Raw genomic sequence first — 24,224 nt, forward strand, 5'->3', positions numbered from 1 at the left:
TGTGTGACATTTACAAGAAGATACAGCTGTAACGACAAAGAGAGAGTAGGTAGCAGGATGGTAGGAGTTACCTACCTACCTACTCTTTTTTTTTTTTAAATACAAAAAGATTTATTAAAAAACCAGTAAGACACTACTACAACATGACACTGTCACACTGGGCTTTTAACGTGAGACTGGGGGGAGGCATAAAACACAAATTGATTCTGAAGCAGAGCAATTAAGAAATGAAACAATGAAAGCAAATTTCTTTTAATGAGAACTCAGAATTAAACTTCAGAGGGACCCAATGTCATACTTCCATTTGGGGACTTGACACAAAAAATTTAGTTTGAACTGCTATTAGCAGGTGGCAGGAGCCACCTTCAAATGAATCTTCAATTTGGAAAATACTGTTTCACCACCTGTTGGGGATAAGTTGCAGATGGAATAATTTAGTATGGTTTGTAGCTATTTTGATGACCACATTGCCTGGATGCTTTCCCATAACCACTCTGCTGGTCACCATCTCTTCCATGAGCTCTTCCCGGAAATCCTCCTCTAGATCCCCACTGTTGCTGTTGCTGACACTGTTCCTTCGACATAGCTACTTTTATTCCACATTTACTAAGACCAACATTGTAGTATTTCTTTTCCATTATCTTCTTCACTGGTTCTTCTTCCTTAAAGGTAATAAAACAGAATCCACACCTCTTATTGGTCTTGTTGTCCATGGGGAGCTCTATGGATTCAACCTCACCAAAACCACCAAAATACTCCCTTATTTTCTCTTCAGGTGTATCTGGAGAAAGGCCACCAACAAAAATTTTTTAACAGGCTCTTTTGTTTTCATGACTTTGGCCCTCTTAGGATCAATCACCTTCCCATTCAATTTATGTTCTTTCTGATCCATGACCTTATCTACACTCTCCGACTCTTTAAATAGCACAAAGCCAAAACCCCTTGATCGCTCTGTGATAAGATCTAACTTCAGAGTGCAGTCTACAACTTCACCAAATTTGGAGTAGTAGTCCTTCAGATCTTTCTTTGTAGTATCCCAGCTAAGGCCTCCTATAAACATTTTCCATTCTTCTTGCCGTGCTGTCGCTGCTTCAGAGTGTAGGAGGATGGTAGTAGTTAGGAGGATGGTGTGACTTAAGAAAGAATATCACAAGGTAGTGTTTTGGGGTAATGGATCTGTTCTGTACCCAGATTGCCGTATGGTTACATGTATCTATACATGTGTTAAAATTCATAGAACTGTACACCAAAAATGTATTTAAAAAAACCTATTGCAGCCCTCAGAAAAAAATCTATAATTGTGTCAGTGGTGTCAAAGTTATAACCATAAGATGCAATTTTGAATAATATCCCCAGTTATTATATGAAAACATAATTCTGTACTAAATAAATAATACCATACTCTGAAATATATCAGTCATAAAGCTTTCAGGACACACAAACCTAATTAAGTATGTAAACATAAACCAATAGTAATTACTACTGCTTGTGTTAATTTTTAATGTTTATGTAATCAAAATAAAGAATATTGCAAGGTTCCTCTAAAGAATTTGATTTTCCCATAAAATACTGTTGATATTCAATCTTTTTTTTTTTTTTTTTGGCTGCCCCACGCGGCTTGTGGGATCTTAGTGCCCTGACCAGAGATTGAACTCTGGCCCTCCGCAGTGAAAGCCTAACCACTGGCCCAGGGAATTCGATATTCAATCTTTTAAAACTTACCAGTTATTCATATGTTTCACTATGAATGTTTCTAACCTTTTACTTATCTTTTTCTTCTATGACTCATTCTTGTGTTCTGAAAGGAAGTTTATTTTTGAAAATAATTTTAAATATACTATAAGTTTTTAAATAAGTTCAACATCGTAATAAAATCAGTTTTGGGGACAATAAAAAAATTTAAAATAATATATTATTATAACTTCTTAGCACCCGCTTTCACTTTCCAGTGAATCTTGGTTTGGACAGCATATCATTTGTTTAAGTTAGTAGTGATTTTATTTTCTTACTGTGGCACAGAACTTTAATTCCCTCCATCTAGCTAAAATTCTTTCTTCATTTGGTTGGCATCCAACTCTACTTCCTCCTGTACTTTCGTTTTTCTTTGCTCTGATCCCCTATAGATCTTGTATGTACACCCTTGTTAACAATGATAGGTTGTTGCCTAATACTGTTTTTTCCTATCATGTTTTTTGTTAAATAAGTCAAAATTTCTTTCAGAGCAATAAAAATGATTTACTTCTTTTATACAGAGGTATAACATGTATCTAGGATATTGTTATAGTTTACACAACGTTTGATGGACTTATTATCCTACCATTGATTGGTGAATCATCATAGAATTAATTTTGAATCCCTTGGCATGCCACTTAGTAAATTAGAAAATAGGAAGTTGTAGAGAAATGATTCTTTACTTACACTCAAAATGTGTGTATCTCTTCCAAAATCGATTATGATATTTGAAAGAAACACGTGAGCTTAGAAAGTTAAGCTGCTTGAGAGCTGATAGCTGCCCTGTCCTATTATAGAGAGATTTCCTTAGATTGCTAGAATAAGTCCTTAGAGTCAGCAGACTGACTTGCTCTTGTCACACAGCGATTGAGCAAGCCCTAAATTAGACATGTGTCAGATTACAAGGGTATCCACACAGCACCCATGTGCCTAGTTGCCTACCCTAGCAAAACACCATGGGAGTTAATGAGGAGTGGGCCATTTCTTTAAAAATGTATGAGTTTTAGTTTGATACCAACAAAGAAGAAAGTCTGGGGCTGGGGGAAAAGACTTGTGTTTTCATATATAGATAAGAAATTCCATAAACTCATAAGGTTTAAACACTCTATGAAGATAAATTAATAGCTGTGTTGCCTAAGATTTTTAGCCTTGTCCCTGGTTGTAAGTCTGTACCATCCATTAGTAAGTAGCTGACTTAGAAGTAGACTTTATTGAGGAGAGGGAGGAAGGTCTCCAGATGCTTGAGATTATCCTTTTATATGTGCATATTTATTGAAATGCAATGTTACTTCTTTTAAGAGTTCTAAGTTCCTTGATAGCGATACTTGTATTCTATTTTTCCAGTGCCTTGCAACATTGTGTGTAGAGTAGATAATCAAATTTTATTGAGTGGATGTTAAATATATAAAGTATAATTTCCAGGAATTCAATATTAAGATAGAAAACATATTACATGCATAAATAAATTTTACCTGTTGCTCTTCATCTCCAAGTATTAAGCATATCCTGAGTCATCTACTGTTCCAAGTTAGGTCTTTAAAGGTAGAGAGCTAGTTGGGATTAGGCAGAGTTTATGATGTAGTAGTTTTGTGTTAAGTTAAGGGTTTTGAAGGGAGACTTGAATAGTAAGCTGTTAGGCTTGAGAAACAATCTATGTTATTGGTTTACATTCGTATTTTCCAGGTCCAACCATGTCCTGGAGTAAATACTTGCTGTTGCCTGTAATCAGATTATTCAATACAAAGACATGCTTTCCTAAGCATGCCTGGTCACAGGATGGGAAAATATGTTTGGTCCCAGTATTGGTTTGGATAGGGACAGGGAATTATGTTGGTTTCAGTTTTCATTATTATTTTTATGTTGTTGCTTCTTATTCTTCTGCTCAGCACTCATTTTTGAATCTCCATTACACTTGTATTGAATTTCTTCTACACATTCCCCTGCATCTAACCTTTCACTTATCTTTTTCTTCTATGACTCATTCTTGTGTTCTGAAAGGATTTCTTGGGCTAATGCTTTCAATCAGTAAACTTATTTTCTACAGAATTCAATCTGTTATCTGCTGTCTTTTTATCATTTTTGAACTCTGTAATCATATTTGGTTTTATATTTTTATTTTTTAAATAATAGAGCAGTATTTCCTCATCTCAGATATTCTATCACTTTGTATGACAGGATCATTTAGTTAAACAGCCAAACTGTACACGTGTTACGTTAAGACTATCTTCTTAACATAATTATGTTGATAGGAAATCGCATCTGAATTTATAAGGACATAATAAATAAATTTAGGTTTTATGAAAATTTTCATTAATATTTGCATTGATATTTTTGAAATAGCAGAATTGTAAAATTAAGAGCTCTCCTTTCTAAACTTTAATTATATTATGCCTATCCAAATGAAGATTTGAAGGCAACATTTTTATTTTCAGTGAAGATATTTATGTTTCCCCAAGTAGAAAACTGAGAAAAGGATGAACATGATGCTAAAAAATAGAACGTTTCTCTCAAATGATCTACAGGAAAAAAACGATAGTAATTTGAGCTTACTCTAATATTATAAAAATAAATATTTAACAAAATATTATGCAAAGACTTTGAAATATTTTATTAAATAAGCTATGGTGTTTTATCAAACTAATGATTAAATCTCAATTGTATTTAAAATATAGTTTTCTAATATCACTGATTTGAATTTTTTAATGCACTGTAAGTGCTGAGGGAAAAAAAAATATGTATATATATTGCTTAATCTGGCCGCATTGCATTGCATTACACTGCTTTCTAGCTTTATTTTGTCCAGTAGAGCATTTCATTTTATAACAGGTATAACCTGTGTCACTATTTCTTTCTACCTCTGACGTGGACTAGCTTTATAATGCAGCATATTCATACTCTCGGGAAGAGGAAGCATCTTAATTGCTCTACTTCTAGGGAAAGCAAACAAGTCCTGCTTATTGAACTTACTAAATTGTTTGTAAAAGCAGAACAAAGGTGACAATATCCTGAATCATAACATCATATTCTCAGAATTATCAGATCACATGTGCAACTTTATTCAACTAGAAATTTTCTGAAATAAAACAACAGCTAGAGTGTTTTCCTATTGTTAATCTACAACATCTGGAATCTAATTTAAAACATCACCAGGCTTGCAAAAGAGCAGGGAAAGATGACTTAAAATAAGGAGAAAAAGAATCAATTGATACTGACTCAGAACTGAACACAGATATATGCATCTGAACTCCGTTTAGTGGAGGTTATTCGAACACAAAGAGGGCAAGAAGAAGCTGGGGCAGAAGAAATGAAAGATAATTCTTTTATCTCAGGCAAGTTTTTTTTACTGTAGGTGATAAAAGGGACATCCATTGAGACATATGGAGTATTAATTCATAAGTAAATATATACCAGAGGTTGCCAAGAAAGTATAAAACATGATGTCGGGCATCTGGAATCCAGATTCTGAACATTAGAATTTCTCTTACAGAAAGATTTAGAATGAGTATAGTCCCTATCTGGAACCCCAAAAGAGACAATTATGTACTTTCACATCTTCCACAATCCAAAGAATGGCCTGAGGAATAGTGGGTCAGTGATGTGCTCCAAATAGGGTTAGATATGAGCCAAAAGAATGAGTTAGAACAGAAGAGGCCTACAAGGGAAGTTGTGCCAACACCAAGACCTAAAGTAATTATCTGCCTCGAGTAGAGTGTGTTAAACATTTGCAGAGATACAAGGTCCACCAAGTAAAATTACTCGAGCCTTCAGGAAAATATTGAGCTTGTTGACTGCATTGATGCATTTTAAGCTTAGTAGATAACATTAGCATTTTTAAACCAAAAGAGCAAATATAATTTTGATCTGACTAGAAATTGCAAATATCCATCTAATACTGAATTTTAAATTCCTATTTAACAAAAATCAGCAAGAGAATGGCAGTATATTCAACAGAAAAAAATAAATTAAGCATATGATTTGAAGAGGTAGTATACAAAACAGGAAGCCAAAGTGCCATTAAATATATGAAGAGAGCCAGACCCTCAACCTGACTAGAAATCAGAGAAATAAAAATTCAAATTATACCACTTTACATCCATCAGATTGTAAGAATTAGCACTTGCTAGGATTTGGGGAAAAAAACAACTTTCATACACTGTACAAGGTTTATAAACTGTTACAGCTATCCTGGAAAGCAATTTGGAAGTACTGAAATTTGGTATGCATATAACCTCTAGACAACCTATTCCACTCTACAGCACATTTAATTTATAACCCAAGTAATTTATCATATAGGTCTATCAACGGATACCTTATTGTTATCACTCTAGTCTTTTCTGTAATGTAATATAATTTGAAATTAAATACATTTAACATAATAGTATAATGTTAAGAAGTAGTAAACTGAAAAGAATTCAGAAGTAAAATATTGAGGGAATAAATAGGCAAATATAACAAAATACAGTTTTTTATTTTCCAAGAATATGCATATGTTTAAATAAAATCTGGTAGCAGTGATTAGACACACATACATTAAATACACTAAAACTGGTTATCTAATGTGTTGAGATGGGAAGAAATTAAGCATGGAGGATAAAGAGAATGAAACTGAAAAAAGATAAATTTTAAGATAAAATAAAAGGGTCTTGTAAACACAGGTGATGATATGATGCCATGGATTGGAAAGTAAGATCAGTTTAACTTGGGGCATATCAGATCATTGTTGAAGCATTCAAAAAGAACACAGTATGAACTTCTAGTATTTTTTATACAAACAGCATGTATATTGGAAGTGGGTATAGTCTGTGCAGCTGAGACATGAAGTTTTTAAGCAGCCAACTAAAATTTTTACAGATTTCTAAGAAACTTTTACTTTAATTTCAAAACTTGGAAGAGATAATAAGTATTTCTAATCTGGGAAGTGAGATGATCTAATTTTCTGTTTTGAATGATCACTCTGTAACGTGAACAGATTAAAATGGGGCAAGAATAGAATAGAGTTTGTTTCAGTAACTCTTACAAATATGATAAAGGCATTCACCAAGGTATGCTTTAACAAGGAGGGGTGCTAGATTATAAGATATATAAAAACTTTAGATTCATTAAAATTATGTGATAGTTTTGTTGATAGGTAGAGATAGGAAAGAGAGAGGTAAAAGATAACTCTTGGTGTTATCAACTGAAGAACTGGTGTTTTTATTAAAGATTGTGAACAGATGATCAAGTGGAAGATACACTGAGTGAGAGGTCTCTGCAGCTTATAGGAAGATATCCAGTGGATAGTTAGATATATGGATCTTAAGAAAGCTGAAATTTAATTAGATATTTTATATTTATCTAATCTAAGAAGACCTTTCCTTGACAATATTGAACAGATAACATTTGTGCACAAATTTAGAGAGATAAGTAGAATATCTGCCACCCAATAGGCCAATAAAAAGATTACAAATAATCCTTGCTGCTCCCAAGTTTCTGTAGTTAAATAAGTGGATTTGAAATGGACATACAGTTTTAAAGTTGAATAACCGAATTAATGGATTTTAAATGATTGTCAATTACTATCACGATCATAATTCTATTTTGAAAGAAAATCTAGAGGTTATCCCACTGATTTGCAGAAACTGATTCCTGTGCTGTTACTGTTATACAAAGATAGCAAAATATTCTGGTTAGGAAGATGGGCTTTGGGGCTAGATTATTAGGGTTTTACTTTTACCCTGGGCAAGTTAAAAAATGCCTTTGACTCTCATTTCCTCAATTTAAAAGGGCAGCTAGTCTAATACTTTTGGTAGCTTATCGCCAAGATGGTCACCACTGATGCCCGCCTTCTCAATATCTGCTTTCCATCTCTCAGTTGAGAGTGAAGTACTTTCTTCCAACCCCTTGAACCTGAGCTGGTTTGTGATGGCTTTCACCATAAATTTTCAAAGAACTGGAGTTACTGCAGTTCCAAGCTTAGCTTTTAAGAGGAATGGTAGCTTCCACCTGTCTCTCTTGGAACTTGCCCTGGAGAAAAGCAGCTGCAATGTAAGAAACTTATTTTGAGACTGCCTGGTGGGAAGGCTATGGTAGCCACTTAAAAAAGACACATGGAGGAAAAAAATACCTCATACCCCCAGCTCTTCACCCATCCCTGGCTAGACTACAGACATGTGAGTGAAGAGTGTTCAGACAATTCCAGCTTCAGTTGTCATCAGACTGTATTACAATAAATATCAAGATGAACATTGTCAACCTCCAGACTCCATATAGGTTATAATAAAATGATTTGAATAGCAGTGGTAAGAGTAGACATCCTTGTCTTGTTCCTGATCTTAGAGGAAAAACTTTCAAGTTTACAGCACTGAGTATGATGTTAGCAGTGGACTTCTTGTATATGGCCTTTACTATGTTGAAGTACATGATTTTACACCTGTTTCGTTGAACGTTTACATTATAAGAGTGTGGTGAATTTTATCAAATACTTTTTCTGCATCTGTTGAGATGTTCACATGATTTTTGTCTTCCATTCTGTAAAAGTACTGTATTATATTTATTGATTTGTGTACATTGAACTATACTTGTATCCCAGGGCTAAATACCACTTGATTATGGTATCTGATCCTGTTAATGTTGAATTCAGTTTGCTAGAATTTTGTTGAGAATGTTTGCATGTATGTTCAGCAGGGATATTGGCCTGCAATTTTCTTTTCTTGCAATTATAAAATGAATTTGGAATTGTTCCCTCTTCAATTTTTTTGGAAGAGTTTGAGAAGGATTGGCACTAATTCTTTAAATGCTTGGTAGAATTCACCAACAATGCTATCTGAAGTGGGCTTTTTTATCTTGGGTGGTTTTTGATTACTGATCAATCTCCTTACGGCTCCATTTACATTTTCTATTTCTATTTCATGATTCAGTCTCCATAGTTTGTATGTTTCTAGGAATTTATTTCTTCTCGGTTATCCAGTTTGTTGGTGTATAATTATTTATAGCTGTCTCTCATGATTCTTTTTGTTTCTGTGGCACCAACTGCAATGTCTCCTCTTTCATTGGCAATTTTTAGTCCTCTCTCATTTTTTCTACATTTTTCTAGCCAAAGGTTTGTCAATTTTGTTGATCCTTTCAAATGCCAACTCAGAGTTTCATTGATCTTTTATATTGTTTTTCTAGTCTCTCTTTCACTTATTTCTGTTCTAATGTTTATTATTTTCTTCCTTCTGCTAACTTTGGGTTTAGTTTGTTCTTTTTGCCTAGTTCCTTGAGGTGTAGAGTTAGGTTACTTATTTGAGATCTTTCTTCTTTCTTAATGCAGGCATTTATTGCTATAAATTTTCTTCTCAATACTGCTTTTGCTGCTTCTCATAACTTTTGGTGTGTTGTGCTTTCATTTTCATTTGTCTCAATATTTTTTTTGTTTACCTTTTGAATTTTTCTGACCCATTGGTTGTTCAGAGTATATTAATTCCACACATTTGTGAATTTTCCGATTTTTTTCTGTTATTCAATTCCAATTTCATATAATTTTGCTTAGAAAACATACTTTATATGATTTCAGTCTTCTTGAATTTGTTAAGATTTGTACTGTGCCCTAATATGTTATCCATCTGTACTGTGCCCTAATATGTTATCTGGGAGAATGTTTTGTGTTTGAAAATTATGTGTATTCTGCTGCTGTTGGGAGGAATGGTCTGTATGTATTTCTTAGGTCCATTTGGTCTAAATGTTGCTCGTCTGGTGTTCCTTATTGATTTTCTGTCTGAATGATCTATCCATTGTTGAGAGTGGAATGCCAAAGTTTCTTACTATTATTATATTGCTGTCTTTTCCTCCCTTCAATTCTGTTAATACTTTCTTTATGTGTCTAGGTGTTCTGATGTTGGGTGAATATATATTTATAATTGTTATGTCTTCCTGAATAAATTAACACTTTTGTAATTATATTATCTCTTTGGCTAAGGTAAACATTTTTGACTTAAACTGTGTTTTCTCTAATATAAACACAATCACCTCTGCTCTCTTTTGGTTACCATTTGCATGTAATATATTTTTCCATACCTTCACTTTTTACCTATATGTATACTTAAAGCTAAAGCGAGTCTCTTGTAGATAGCATATGTTTAGATCTTATTTTTTTTTAATCTGTTCAGCTACTTTATGTTTCTGGATTGGGGAATTTAATTTATTTACATTTAAATTAAGTATTGATAGGTAACAAATTACTACTGGCATTATGTTAATTGTTTTCTGTCTGTTTGGTAGTTCTTTTGATGCTTTCTTCTTCTCTTGATTTCTCCCTTTGTGATTTGTTTGTAGTGTTATACTTTGATTCCTTTTTCTTTATCTTTTGTATATCTATCATAAGGTTTCCTTTACGATTGCCATAAGGCTTACATAAATCATCTTATAATTATGACAGTCTGTTTTAAGCTAATAACAATTGAAATTTGCTTGAATACAAAACCTCTACACATTTACCCCTCTACACACACTTTATGTTACTGATGTTACAATTTACATATTTTCATGCAGCATATCCATCAACTAATTATTGTTGTAGTTATTGTTAATATTTTTGTATTTTTAAATTTTATACCAGATTTAAAAGCAATTTATGCATCATTATCACAATATAAGAGGATCCTGTATTTGTCTATATATTTACCATAACCAGTGATTTTTATACTTTCATGAGCTTATGTGGTGCTATTTAGTGCCCTTCTGTTTAAAGAGAGTTGAAAAACTATCTTTAGCGTTTCTTATTAGGCAGGTATAGTGGCAATAAGCTCTCCCAGAATTTGTTTCTCTCTCCTTCATTTCTGAATGTCAGCTTTAGCCAGAGCAATTAGGCAAGAAAAAGAAATAAAACGCATTCAAATATATTGAAGCCCTGAGCAATGTTATGGTATTGGCGATGGGGCCTTTGGGAGGTAGTTAGGGTTAGATGAGGTTTATAAGGGAATCCCTCAGGATGGGATTAGTGCCCTTGTAAGAAGAGACGCAGAGAGTTTGCTCTCTCTCCAGCATATGAGGACATAGCAAGAAGGCGGCTCTCTATAAACTAGGAAGAGATTCCTCACCAGACACAGAATTGGCTGATGCCTTGATCTTGATTCCAGATTCTAGGTTCCAGAGCTGTGAGAAATAAATTTTTGTTTCTTAAGCCACCCTGTCAGTCTCTGTTGTTATGGCAGTCTAAGCAGACTAAGACAGCATAGTATTGGTAATGCTTTTTTAAATTTGAGTATCTCAGTTGAAGGAAATGAAGAATAGGTAGGGGTCCGCTATATGTTTAAGTAACTAGTAAAATGTTCATTATAATGATACATATATATACATACACAGTTAAACATGCTCAAATATACTCTAAAATGTATGGCATCCATATATATATATATATATATATATAAAAAACATATTAATCACTTGAGATTAAAATGTGCTTCATATATGTGGAAATCTATTTTGAAATAGTATGAATCAAAAAAACAAGAATGCCCTAATACTGATTTTTCTATTTCTGTATTCTCCATTTTTAAGTAATCACATCTTTAAGAGTCACAGAAACTTAGATCTTTGGTCTCATTTTTCCTAACCAACTTGAACTTTTTCCTGTCAGCTCAACACTCATCATTTTACCTCTTACTTTATACACTTTCAGAAATTTGCTAGGCTAGCAGGTTTCTTATGCTATACTCCAGTTTTCATAGGCAGGATATTAAGTTCAGTAAGCATGGAGGTTGAGAGGGATGAATGTTCACAGTGAAGAGTTAGCACCTCTGTTCTGCTGGCTTTAAATCTCATGCTGCAGGAAAATGGAATATTTCAGTACTCCCCATCTTTGTATTTCTACAAAGTTTACTTTTCTTTCATCAAAACTTTTCTCAAAATTTTCTCATTGCAGAAGCCTAACCTCAGAAGACATTCTTCCCTATAACTGTTGGACAGTTGGACAATAATACAAATATATAAAAGCTAAAAATCAAAGAATTATTTCTTCTACAGGATGTCAGTTAACAACTTTGTGTGTTTACTGAATCAGCTAAATTGTGGAGGTTCAGATGATTCAAATACATTGTAAGTGGCTGTAGTCCTTCCATTGCCAACTGTTTTTTGACTAATGAAAATGAAACAGCACTCTCTATTTTTTTTATATCAGGTCTTCTTGTTAAAATGCTAGTGAGATCTATTTGTTGGTGTAACTTACACAATTCCTACAAAATGGTGACCTCTTCAGTCAAGAGTCAATTTTCCAGCCACATCATATTAGTTACCCTTTCTCCTCTCCTTTTCTTCCTTCCAGTCCTCTTCTTTCTATTCTTCGTCTCCTCACTTCTTATATTACTGACAAAATGAGCAACATAAGAAAGGTTTTTGATTGTGTAAAATATTATTGTAATAATTTACCTTTAAATATGACATTTGAATTCCAAAATTGAAAAGTTTTTAACTATTATAATAGAACTCTGTGGTACATACATCAAAGATCAGATCCAGAATGCAGGCATTCTTGTTAGAAAGAGTCTAATCAATGGTCCCTTATTCCAAAAATTCAATTCCTTTGACTACAGAAAATGCTTAGATGGAAGGGAATCTTGCAGCATAAACAAACAAAAAACAAACGATAATTATGAAAGTTCTTTTAAGTATTCTGAAAGCACCAGTCATCAGATTGATTCCAAATAAATCATAACTAAATTCAGGCATCTAAGTTTGAAAAACTTTAAGTTATTTTTTAGATTTGCAAAGGCATTTCATACCCATTGTTACATGCCCCACAGTGTATAGGAGTATGTTATAAAAAGTAACCAGATCAGCCAACCCATTCAACTTTATTTTCAAGACTTATGAAAAGCTAACAGTTTAGTGCATAGTTTTGTTCATGATTTTCTGTCTGTGCACATAAATATATAACATAGTGTCCTTTGTATAATTTACAAGAACCACCATGATTGCACATAGGCTAATTTTCAATATGTTTTATCACATGTAAAATATAACAGGGTATTTTTCCAGGATAAGTCTCAGAGCTATAAGTCATCCCATTTTTTAACCACATATAGTCCACTTTATGGATAAACCATAACCTAGTCTCTTCTTGGTTGGATATATACAGTTTTTCTTTCCAAGATATTTGTTGCAAAGATGCTGTATAAAATATTGCTGTCCATATATTACACACTGTTTATTCTTTTGATGTCAGTTTCTTAAAACTGCAGTTATAACAATGGATACACATAATTTTTACTTCAATAGTTATTACTTTGTTACTTTAAAAAATGTTACAGCTTTAAAAACTACCATCAGGAATACATGAATTTACCTGCTTTTCTACACTTTCAATATTAAGTGACATTATCAATATAATTCATCAGATAGCTTTTCCTATATTACCTTTTTCATACCTGATGTTTTCATATAGAAATAATACTAATAATGCCAAACAGTTAATGAAATTTCCTAAGAAAACATGTCAAAAAAGTAAACCATATGAAAAATTTATATAGATATACACAAACACAACTGAATCACTTTGCTGTACAGCAGAAACTAACACAATGTAAATTAACTATACTTCAAAGTAAAAAAAAAGTAAACTAATATTTTTCCTTATTGATTAGTAAATATATTCCAAAGCATGTTATAAAGTGCTAACACTTATACTACTGGAAGCACTTGTACAATTTTTTAAGTAAAGAAACACAATCAAATATTAAAATGGGCCAAAATGGGAATACATACCTCAAGCCAAACGAATTGAAATGACTAACATAGGAAAAGATGTTCGAATTTATTTTCAAAACAATGCATATTAAGTTACATGTATTAGTTTGACAAAAAAATTGTTATACAACATATTCCTTGTGTAAATGGAGGGAAAGAGATTTTCATTTATAGAGACATTTTAATTCTTATAGTTTTTTTTTCAGATTAATCTGTAAATAATTGTTAATATAAAAATATACATATACTTAAGCAGTCCAATTCTTGAAGATCCATTCCATTGTAATAAATGCATGAGTATCAATATATTTATATGAGGATGTCATTTTTAGAGTAATTTAGAGAAGTTAAAAAATCTTTGACTGTATAAAATGCTCATCATAGGGGAATGATTATATGTTGTCATTCCATTTCATATGATAGTCTGTAGCTAAAGAAATGAATGAATTTAACATATATCAACTGACATAGAAGATTCTCCAAACATAATATTAATGATAAAAGCAAGATGCAGAAACATGTTTGTAATGTAATCTAATTTTTTAAACTTAATAACCAACCACAGAATCAATTTGTATATGTGTGTACGTTTGTACAAATCTGAACAAATTATGTAAAAACACACATCAGACACTTAATGTTAGTTTATTGGTAGGTGAAAAGGGAAGGAAGTAAAAAAATTACATATAAAGAAACAAATGTACCCATGATTTTAAAATAGTATTACAATAGAGTAATATTTATGCAAAATTATATATGTATGAAATTGTATAAAAAATAAGGTCACTAAAAATATCAGTGTTGGTTACTTTATGGTAAGTAGATGTAAGAATATTTAGATATTTTAAAAAATATTTTGTATCCTATTTATGAATTCAAGAGAACATGATTATCTCATTTATTCTATAATTAGTTTCTCAAATTTTTACTACTCCACCATTCCTCACTCGTACTACTATTTATTAATCTTTATATATTTAATTCTAATGTAATAAATCTACTTACCTTGATGGTGATACTACTTCCATTAAGACATAGAGAGGATTTTAAAACTGAACATTACTGGAATACAATTTAGATACAATAAAATTAATGCATTTAATGTAAACAGTTCAATGAGTTTTGACAGTTTTTGACAGTTGTGTTGTTTTCAGTTTGGGTTTACTATAAAAGGTATAAGTTAATATATGTAATTGGGTCAATGACCAATAATTTCAGATCACTGATAATTCTGAGAGAATAAAGAAGTTTAAAAATAAAAGAAAAAAGGGAAAATCTAGTCAACATTCAAAATTTTTGTGAATAATTTCAATAAAATGTTTTAGAATCTCTTCTGAAAAGACAATGTTTTAATCAGTTATTTGCTTTTTTACTACTGAGCTATAGGAGATTCTTATATATTTAGGATATTAACCCCACAGCAAACATGATGATTTGATGTAACAAAAGTTTTCGAGGTAATGTATATGTTTAGTCCCATGGTTGTAGTAATGGTATCATGGGTATATGAATATGTCCCAAATCGTCAAAATGTATACATTAAATATGTGCAATTATTTGTGTATACATTTTACTAAGTAAATCTTTAAAATAGGAAGTGACTAAATTACATTAGAGTAAAATGGAGAAATGAGTACAATGTACTTTGGAATAATACTGAAAAATATATAATACTGGCTAAAATAATGAGGAAATGAGGTTGATTTATATAATAATTATTCTTTTTAATCAGTATATGAGTTTTGTGATAATAAGAAGAGTAACTATGTTGACATTTTTCTCCCTGAGAAATATTCAGTCTCTTCCCAAAATAAGTTATCAACCTCTTTTCAATATAGTAACTTGGATCAAAACTAATAAGTGAGATAAACTGTGTGGCACTTTATCACTCCCCTCCTTATATCAAGTGATTTATGATTAACAACTTTAAATATTTTGGCATATGCCTTTCTCTTGCTCTTCAATGTAAAAATCATTCGACTCACATCATTTGGTATTTATTATTAAAGTATGGTCAGTGCTTGGGAACTTGTCAGAGACATATATTATGTGTCTTAGAAATATTTTTTTTTCCTTAAGTGATGGGAGTCGTCACTAAAATTTTCCATACTATATTTTGATAAGTGAAAAATTGACAAATTTTAAGTTTAGTATTTTATTTTTAGTTTAATAACATTCAAATTTAATAGTTACCAACTGTGACCAAATTTATTTTCAAAAAAAGGATTGTAATAATATTTCCATCCCATGTGCTCTTTAGAAAACTTCCCCATGAAGACCTTGAGGCGAATTTCCTTCCCTTGAATCTGGGCAAGCATGTGACTTGCTTGTCACCTAAAGAATATGGCAGACATGAAGCTGCAAGACTTCCAAGTCTATCCCATAATAGGTGAGGCAGCTTTTGCCTTATCAGATGGGTTACTTGCTTTGGAGATATTCAGTTGGCATATCAGAAATTCTACTACTCTGAGACTCTCATGCTAGAGAGATCATACTTAGGTACTTGGGTTAACAGACCTGCTGAACTCCCAACTGACAGATGGGCATTTGAGGGAGCATATTGGATGGCCAACCAAGCTGAGCCTTCAAGTGAGTACAGCTCCAAGCAGCATCTGACTTAGCCTCATGAGACCCAAGTGAGAATTGCCTAATCCAGCACTTTCTGAATCTTTGACCCATAAAATCGGGTAAAATAAAAATTGTTTAAAGTGTCTAAGTTTTGGGGTAATCCACTATGTAGGAATAATAAATGAAATATTATTCAATGTGAATACCTAGGAAAGCTGAATGAATCTCTCACTTGTCTTAAAGAGAGCCCAAATCAGACACATAAATATGAGTGATGAAAGGAACAACAGAGACATCAAGTGTAATCTCTTATTTGAATATTGAGGCAAATGACCTGGAGAAAATAGCTACTTATTGGTAGACCAAAGATTGGAACACATTTTTCATGATTGCTGTCTTGGTATTTTTGCACAGTTTAAAATAGCTCTGTATTTGAAGAGATTAAGTAACCATAGAATATTAATTGACATTTTTATATTTCATGACATATTCTTATTTTCTTTCTTTTAGAAAATCAGTCCCTTATTTAACTTTATTTGATTCTCAAACTCATTCACAGTTTTATATTTAAAACCTACTTTATACAAGTACTGTATTAAATGCTGGGGGATTAAATATGAAGATTTTATGCCATTGAGGTATGAAGAGTTGTTTAATATAAAGGCATTTAAATCATATATTGTGAATAAAATATGAGTAGTTACATAACAGTTCCATTTTAAAAAATGTTGTCAAATAAAGAAGAAAATTGGATTCAATAAAACATCAGATTTATTAAGGCTACCAGTGGTGTTTGAGATGGTTTGTGAAGGTGAATTGTCTTTTAACAAGTAGAGGTGGATAGTTACAGCTTTTAAAAGGAGAATATGCTAAACAAAGGCATAAAAACAACAGGTATATTCAGGAGGTGGTGAGGGTTTTCACATGCCAGGATATATTATATGTTTGTATATACTGAGAGGTGAGATTGAGAAGAGGGATGAGCACTGGAAGATGATAATTGATGTGTAGATTGGGGCCATATGGCAAAGTATCTTTGATACCGTACTGAAGGGGGCAAGAAGGCAGTGTCAGAGGTTAATTATGATCAAAGGACTTCTTAAGAATATGAAAAAAACTTTTATTACTGAACCTCCAGCAATAACATATGAATGAACTTTTGATTGTGTTTTCTTAAGAACTATTACTGCCCATTTACAATTATCTTAGACTTTTCAGAATAGATTGATTGCAATTGTGAATATTAAACTCTGATATAGCATTCAGTTATATGATAATGCTTTTTATCATTTTGGGCAGCCAGTAACTTGATTCACAAGTACCACTCGATAACAAACCTAGTCGGCACAAATTACTCAAGCATCTAAAAGGTAGATGTGACATGGTTGCAAATTACACAATCTCTTCTAGGAAATAAATAAGTATTTCATGTAAATGAGCCATTATTTTTCTTTAAAAAACAGTCATTCCATGTCTGAGAGCTTTATCCTAGCAGCTTTACTTTTTTCAGAGTGCAATTTCCTTTTCACAACAGATAACCTCCTTGTAGTGACTGGAAAATCACCTCATGCATTGATTTAGCTAGTCAGTCATTCAGTCTTTTTAAGGCATGTACTTGCTATGTGCTTGACCCTCTACTATGAGCTGGGGAAAAAAACATTCATAATTTATCCTTTTTTTTTTTTCTTTAAAAAGTTTGCAAAATGTAGCTCAGTAGGAAGTCAAAGATTGCCTTTCCCATACTAGGTTCGTTAGCCAAAATTACCCTGACACAACTGGAAAGGTCTGAACAGTAAAACTAAGGTAGTGATCTTGTTATTTTATAGAGAAAGTATTTTTTCTGACCATAAATTAAAAAAAAATGTTCTTGGCAAATTTAACTAATTCCATTCTCCAACTCACAGAATCATAGATTTATTTAGTATAGCCTTATTTTTCAAGCCCAGTGTTCTAGAAAATTAGTATTTTTAAGACAGGTAATTCTGAGTATAGTAAACTGAAGGTAAATTGAATAAATGAAGATGCCTAGCCAAAGGGATTTCCTGGCATCAATAAACAGAGAAAATAAAGAAGAAAATAACCCATTTCACAGTATAAGAACATAATCATTTGACTATAGCTATTTAACAAAGAAATATTTGATTGGCTTCCTTAGCCTGGGAAATAAATTTGAGATTAAAAGTCAGCTGATCCTCTGTCTACAAAAGAGGATAATGGATTCAGTGATTTGAATACAGAGCAGCAGGTAAAATATATCTTGGAAGCATGTATGGTCCATGGATCTATCCTTGTCCTGTTGAATCAGAATTTTCTAAACAAATCAATAGGAAAATATGCTTTAAAAATATTATCCAATATTGCTAATTTAATTTAGAAACAGAGATATGGATCTCTTGTCTCTCCTCCTTGTTCAAATAACAATGTGCTACAGTATGGCTTAGCTGCAAGACAAGGAGAGATTCTACGGCTAAAATGCAGCCTTGTTGTTTACTTTCCTTTATTTCCTAACAGTTAGATAAATAACAATATGTCTAGCTGAAGCAGACTTCTTATACCTTTGATGCCTGTGAATACTTTTAAGAACTCTTGAAAATATTTAGGAGAGATTTCTAGTGAGCAGAAGAATTACTGGTGTGGGGCTGTGAGTGGAGTGGGGCAAGTCAAACATCCTAGGGATTCTCATAACTAGAGCAGCCCTTTGTACATCAGGGAGATAAATAAGCTCAACATTACATGGTTTACTGAGAGTTCCTTTACATATGTATTAAATATATATAAACGCTTGGGAGATAATCACAGGTTTCCAAATTTATAGTTTAGAATCAATGGCAACATCACTTGCTGTATATGCATCAGGACAAAAATGGCTAATTAGGTGGAGTATTCTCAAATTAGTTTTATTTCGCTGACCAGCTACAGGATAATTGGAATACACATGATAGAATGGAAGTATCTATCATGTGAGACATTGAATGTTGAAACACTGAAAAGCAAGAAATAAGCAGGGACAAAGGAATGATAGTGCTGTGACCTGCATTTTTGTTGTGACACAAGCTTATCTTCCACATCTATGGAAACATAAATCATTTAACACTTTGTGTAAAAGAATCAGATTTTAGTTTGCCTCCAAATTCCAAACACCCTGAAGGTAATCACCTTATGGTGAATGAACCTGTTATGTGACGATTAAAAATGTGAGCACTGGAGTTAAATCCTCTGCATCCCAGTATTACTCCCACCACTTACTAGATGTATGGTGTCAGGCAAACTATTTCTTTCTCAATGCCTCAGCTACTTCATTTGTAAAATGCAGGTATCAACGGTACCTACTAAGAGTTAAATGAGCAAACTTCTATAAAAGATTTATAATTGAACATAGCAGATAAATACACAACTCGTGCAATCTATTAGTGTTATGCTCTAACATGCACTCTATTTTAATGTTTATATTAACATTGAGTTTATTTATTTATTTATGGTTTCCTGAAATTATACTGATGTAGTAAATAAAAAATAGTCATTACAGTCTTTTACTAACAGTAAACATGTATACATTTGTCTTATAAATATTGTCGTGCTACTCTAAGCTTTTCATATTTATTAGAAATGTCTCTTTCTGTATAGTCATGTTGTAATTCTCATATGCAATACATGTAATTACCATACAAGACATCCACGCAGTATTAAAGAGAATTCCACTTCATTTAGACAAGAATCGTGCATTATCTTCTTTGAGCAGAAATATAATTATATAGATTTTTAATGGTTGTATAAAATTGGAGAATTGGGTTTTAGTCCAGATCCCAGTGAGAAATTGACTCTTTCTACAAGAGTCACTTAAAATAACTTTATTCATATTTAGGAAAAAAATGGATTTCATTAGAGATCACAGAAGACAAAGAGCACTTTTATTAAAGAGAGTCATAGAGCTGCAAAGCAATGCACAGGCAGTTTCTACTATGTGGTAAGGTAAACAAGGCTTTTTCTGCAGATACTTCTAGAGGAAGAAACCATCCACAGCAATGCCAAAATAGGTACTTGATTGTTGACTTCCAAGAAAGATGGAAGTGTAAGGGCACAGCTCATTAGAGTATTTCATATACTTTGAAGACAGGAGAAAGCCACAATTTCACATCACAAGCTGAACAATAACTGATAAATAACAATGGCACTTGTACAATTCACAGGGGCTCCGAGAATTTAGTACAGAACAATATACAGTGTGTATTTTATAATGCAATAAAAGGTATAGGAAATAGGTGGAAGAAGTTCTGATGTACCTTACTAACAGGTCCAGTTTAAAGGCTGAGGGGTAGACTAGCCATGGAAGAACTAGAGCAGACCTCTTCAAAGACTGGAAGGTATGCTTAGGAACTAGGTTGCTGTCTGCCTTTTTCTGTACACTTCAATAACTTCCTAATATGGATACTGTCTAGAAATGAAGCTTAGCAATAAAACAATGTATATCAACAATCGTAGAATGCTCATTACTGACAACATTGAGCAACCTGATAAAAATACCTAGGCCAGGGCTTCCCTGGTGGCGCAGTGGTTGAGAGTCCGCCTGCCGATGCAGGGGACACGGGTTCGTGCCCTGGTCCAGGAAGATCCTACATGCCGCGGAGCAGCTGGGCCCGTGAGCCATGGCCGCTGAGCCTGCGCGTCCGGAGCCTGTGCTCCGCAATGGGAGAGGCCACAACAGCGAGAGGCCCGCGTACCGCAAAAAAAAAAAAAAAAAAAAAAAAAAATACCTAGGCCAAAACCATGTAAGGGTATGGATTTTAATCTATAGGTTATAATAAATTTAATTTAAACACTTAATATCCAAACCATTCTAGGATCATTAAAACACTTAAAGCTCCTGCAAGTAAGCCCTAAACCAGTCTCTGTCACTATTTTCACAATATTTTTATGTGTGCATGTGAAATCTGGGAAGCAATAAAACAAGTGAATAAATTGATGGCTAAGACAACATAGAGAAAAGTAGCCACAAGATATTGCTTAAAATAGTATCAAAAATTGTTGCTAGTAAATTATAATTCATAAATAAAGTCAAATAAATTCTATAATAAAATACCATCTCATATCTAATCATACAACCACATATTAATATTGATATGAGAAAAACATAAAACATGGAAAGTTATACATGGCTATGACCAAACTTGAATCTGTTTTTAAAAATAAATCTTTACTAAGATAACCAGAACTAACAAGATTATTTTCAAATTTCACTGGAATAATAAAGATCTATTAAAGGTTGTCACTTTTTTTTTCAGAAAGAAAAAAAAAAAATGAGGGAAGTGTTATGTGCTACCAGTTTTGAAAAGGTATGATGAAGCCATAGTAATAGAAGCAAACAAGGAATGAAAAAAAAAAAATGACCAATGAAATAGAATTGATAACCCAGAGACCAAGAAATGTGTTTTTGAATATTTGATTTTAAATAGATAAGCAAAGTAAGATTTTGTAGCTGGTGTTAGAGAAAACTCTTATATAGAGAAAATAAAATTGAATTTCAATATAAAATTTTATAATATATGTAGATGTGTAATTCAGATGTATTAAAGATCTAAATGTGAAAGTTAAACATATTTAGTAATTAGTATTTACTGTGTAATTATTTAGAATATATTTGGCCTAGTAGTGTGAAGAATTTCAAATAGGGCCCTAGCACAAGTTTAAATAAATAAAATAATAAATTAATAAGCAAACACATATTCATTTGATTTCATCAAAATTATGGATTTCTATACAGAGTACCTACATAAAGTCAACAGACCATTAACAACTTGTAAAATGCTATTTTTAGTATATACAACAAAAACTAAGAGAAAGATGAATCAAGAAACTCATGTAAATCACTCAGAAACACAATAGAAATACAGATAAAGAATACTGTACGGATAAGTAACACTCACAAGTGGAAATCTGAATGATAGTAAGTATATGAAGAAATTCTCAAATCATTAGGAATAGGAGAAATAATATTTAAGGCAACAATGAGATGCCAGTTTTCCCCATCATATTTGCAATATTAGAAAATTGCATGATGCCAGAGTCTAACCAGTCTTATACAACATAATCATAAGACTGGCATCCTATCACCTTGACCATATTCTCTTGGTTAGAAGCAAGTCACAACTCTTACCCGCATTCAAGAGGAGATTATAAAAGGACATGAAAAGGATAAAGATATTTATATTCTACTATATTAAAACTATAAATCTCACAAATCATTTCTAAAGGAAACATTAAAAGGAGATAGGTAATAGTGGAAGGAAGACACCAATATCCTTTTTAGATGACTTGCAGTCTTAGGAGAAGTGCATTAAGAATAATTAATAAACTAAAAAGAATATATATATATATCTATATAGTACTAGACAAAAAGTCAACAGGATGTTTTATAATTAAACAGTATTATGTTAGAATTAAATGTTCCTGAAATAAAGATCTTGTTCTGCAGATTCAAAGGATGCAGTATGTTTCAGTGTGATCAATAAAGAATAAACACTTAAATTTGTTGTTGACATTTTGAACAAGGAGTTTAAAGAAACCCATTCCAGTGAGGGTGCTTTATAGACTTTTAACTTGTGATCTCTTAATTTTCTTTCTTCCGTTTAAAAAAAACAAAAAAATAACCTCCAGATAAACACTCAATTTCAGGGACAGTACTTTGACTTGTGTGTGGGTGAGAGTCAATGGGAATAAGGAAACAAGACCCTTACCTCTGTAGTCTTTGCATTATATGGAGGCAATCAAACTCCAGAAATGGAAGAAGAGTCAACATTCAGTATATAATGGTTATATGGAATATACTGCTTGTTTTGTGGGTTTATTTTTTTTTAATTTTGTTTTGTGTTCAAATTTTGTTTCCATCTTACAATAATTTTCCAGGAAAAAAAAAGAGCTAGGATATGTCTTTTTCATTTGAAAGATTGAAAAGAAAAACAGGTGAATGCCTGAGAGAGTTTGTGGACTCAAATGGCATGAGGTGTAAACAAAAATGTGCCCAGTGTTTGGGGAGCAGCCAGAATAGTTGTGAGGATCAAAAAGACCAGGCTGTGACCTCCCTGAGATCCTGAAATTGCCAGCAAGAATTTGAATTCAGCTTGGGTGCGTGTGTGAGAGGAAGGGATTAATTTTAATTTTCTCAAGGTTTATGTGATAAAAAGAGCTGATAAGGAAGTTGATGAATTCAAAAATATAGGTTTCTTCAGTATGTTTAAGTTTATCACTAGAATAAGAAAAATAAATACACATATCCTAAATCATTAGATGGGGAAAGAATTCACTAATGCACAAAATCTGGAAGCACCATGCAATGAGCACTCTCAAGCAAAATTAGATGGTCTTCTCAGACAAAAGGAAAAACACCAAGGACTGCTGCATTCAGCAGCTCTTTCAGTGGCACAAAATAAATACTAAGCTGTAAGGAAAAATCTTGTATGAACTAACACAACATTGCATCATTCCCCCATTTTTATTTGCACATTAGCCAAATTGTTTTAGTGACCTTATTTGCTCTTTTAATATCACATTTTAATATTTTCTGTTATTATTCTGATTTATTTTCCTCTTTATTATGTAAATAATAAATAAGTGACAGCTTCCTCTGTTAACGCTTTTCCCATGGAGAACAATTAACAGTTTGGTATGTACTTCCAGGCAATGTTCTATTTCCAGGCATATTAGTTTTCTTTTGCTGCTATAACAAATTACCATAATCTTAGTGGTTTAAGGAACACAGATGTAATATTTTACAGTTCTCTGTGTCAGAATTCTGACATGGGTTCCACTGAGAGAAAATCAAGATATCAGCAGGGCTGCTTACCTTTCTGGAGGCTCTAGGGGAGAATCTTTTTCTTGCCTTTTCCACTTTTTAGAAGCTGCCCGCATTCCCTGTTGTAGCCACCTTCTTTCATCTTCAAAGCTGGCATTGGAGCATCTAGTTTTTCTCACACTACTGTCTGGTATTCAGAGAGCCAAATGAAGATGTTTCTTCTTTTAACGATTTTAAGGAGTCAAATGATTAGACTGGACCCACCTAGATACTCTCCATACTCTCTCTCCAGCATACTCTCTCCATCTCAGACTCAGCTGATGAGCAACCTTAATTGCATCTGCAACCTTAATTCTCTTTTGCTATGCAAGGTAATAGCATAGCCGCAAATTCTAGGGATTAACGTGTGATCATCTTTCAGAGGTTTTATTCTGTTTAG

General features: G+C 32.6%; 1 pseudogene; it reads right to left on the bottom strand.

Moving 5' to 3' along the window:
- Window positions 1-283: 283 nt before the first annotated feature.
- LOC101317771 (heterogeneous nuclear ribonucleoprotein D0 pseudogene) lies at window positions 284-23,901 on the bottom strand (annotated as a pseudogene).
- Window positions 23,902-24,224: the final 323 nt, after the last annotated feature.

The sequence above is a fragment of the Tursiops truncatus genome, chromosome 12, assembly GCF_011762595.2.
Source record: "Tursiops truncatus isolate mTurTru1 chromosome 12, mTurTru1.mat.Y, whole genome shotgun sequence".
NCBI classification, from domain to species: domain Eukaryota; kingdom Metazoa; phylum Chordata; class Mammalia; order Artiodactyla; family Delphinidae; genus Tursiops; species Tursiops truncatus.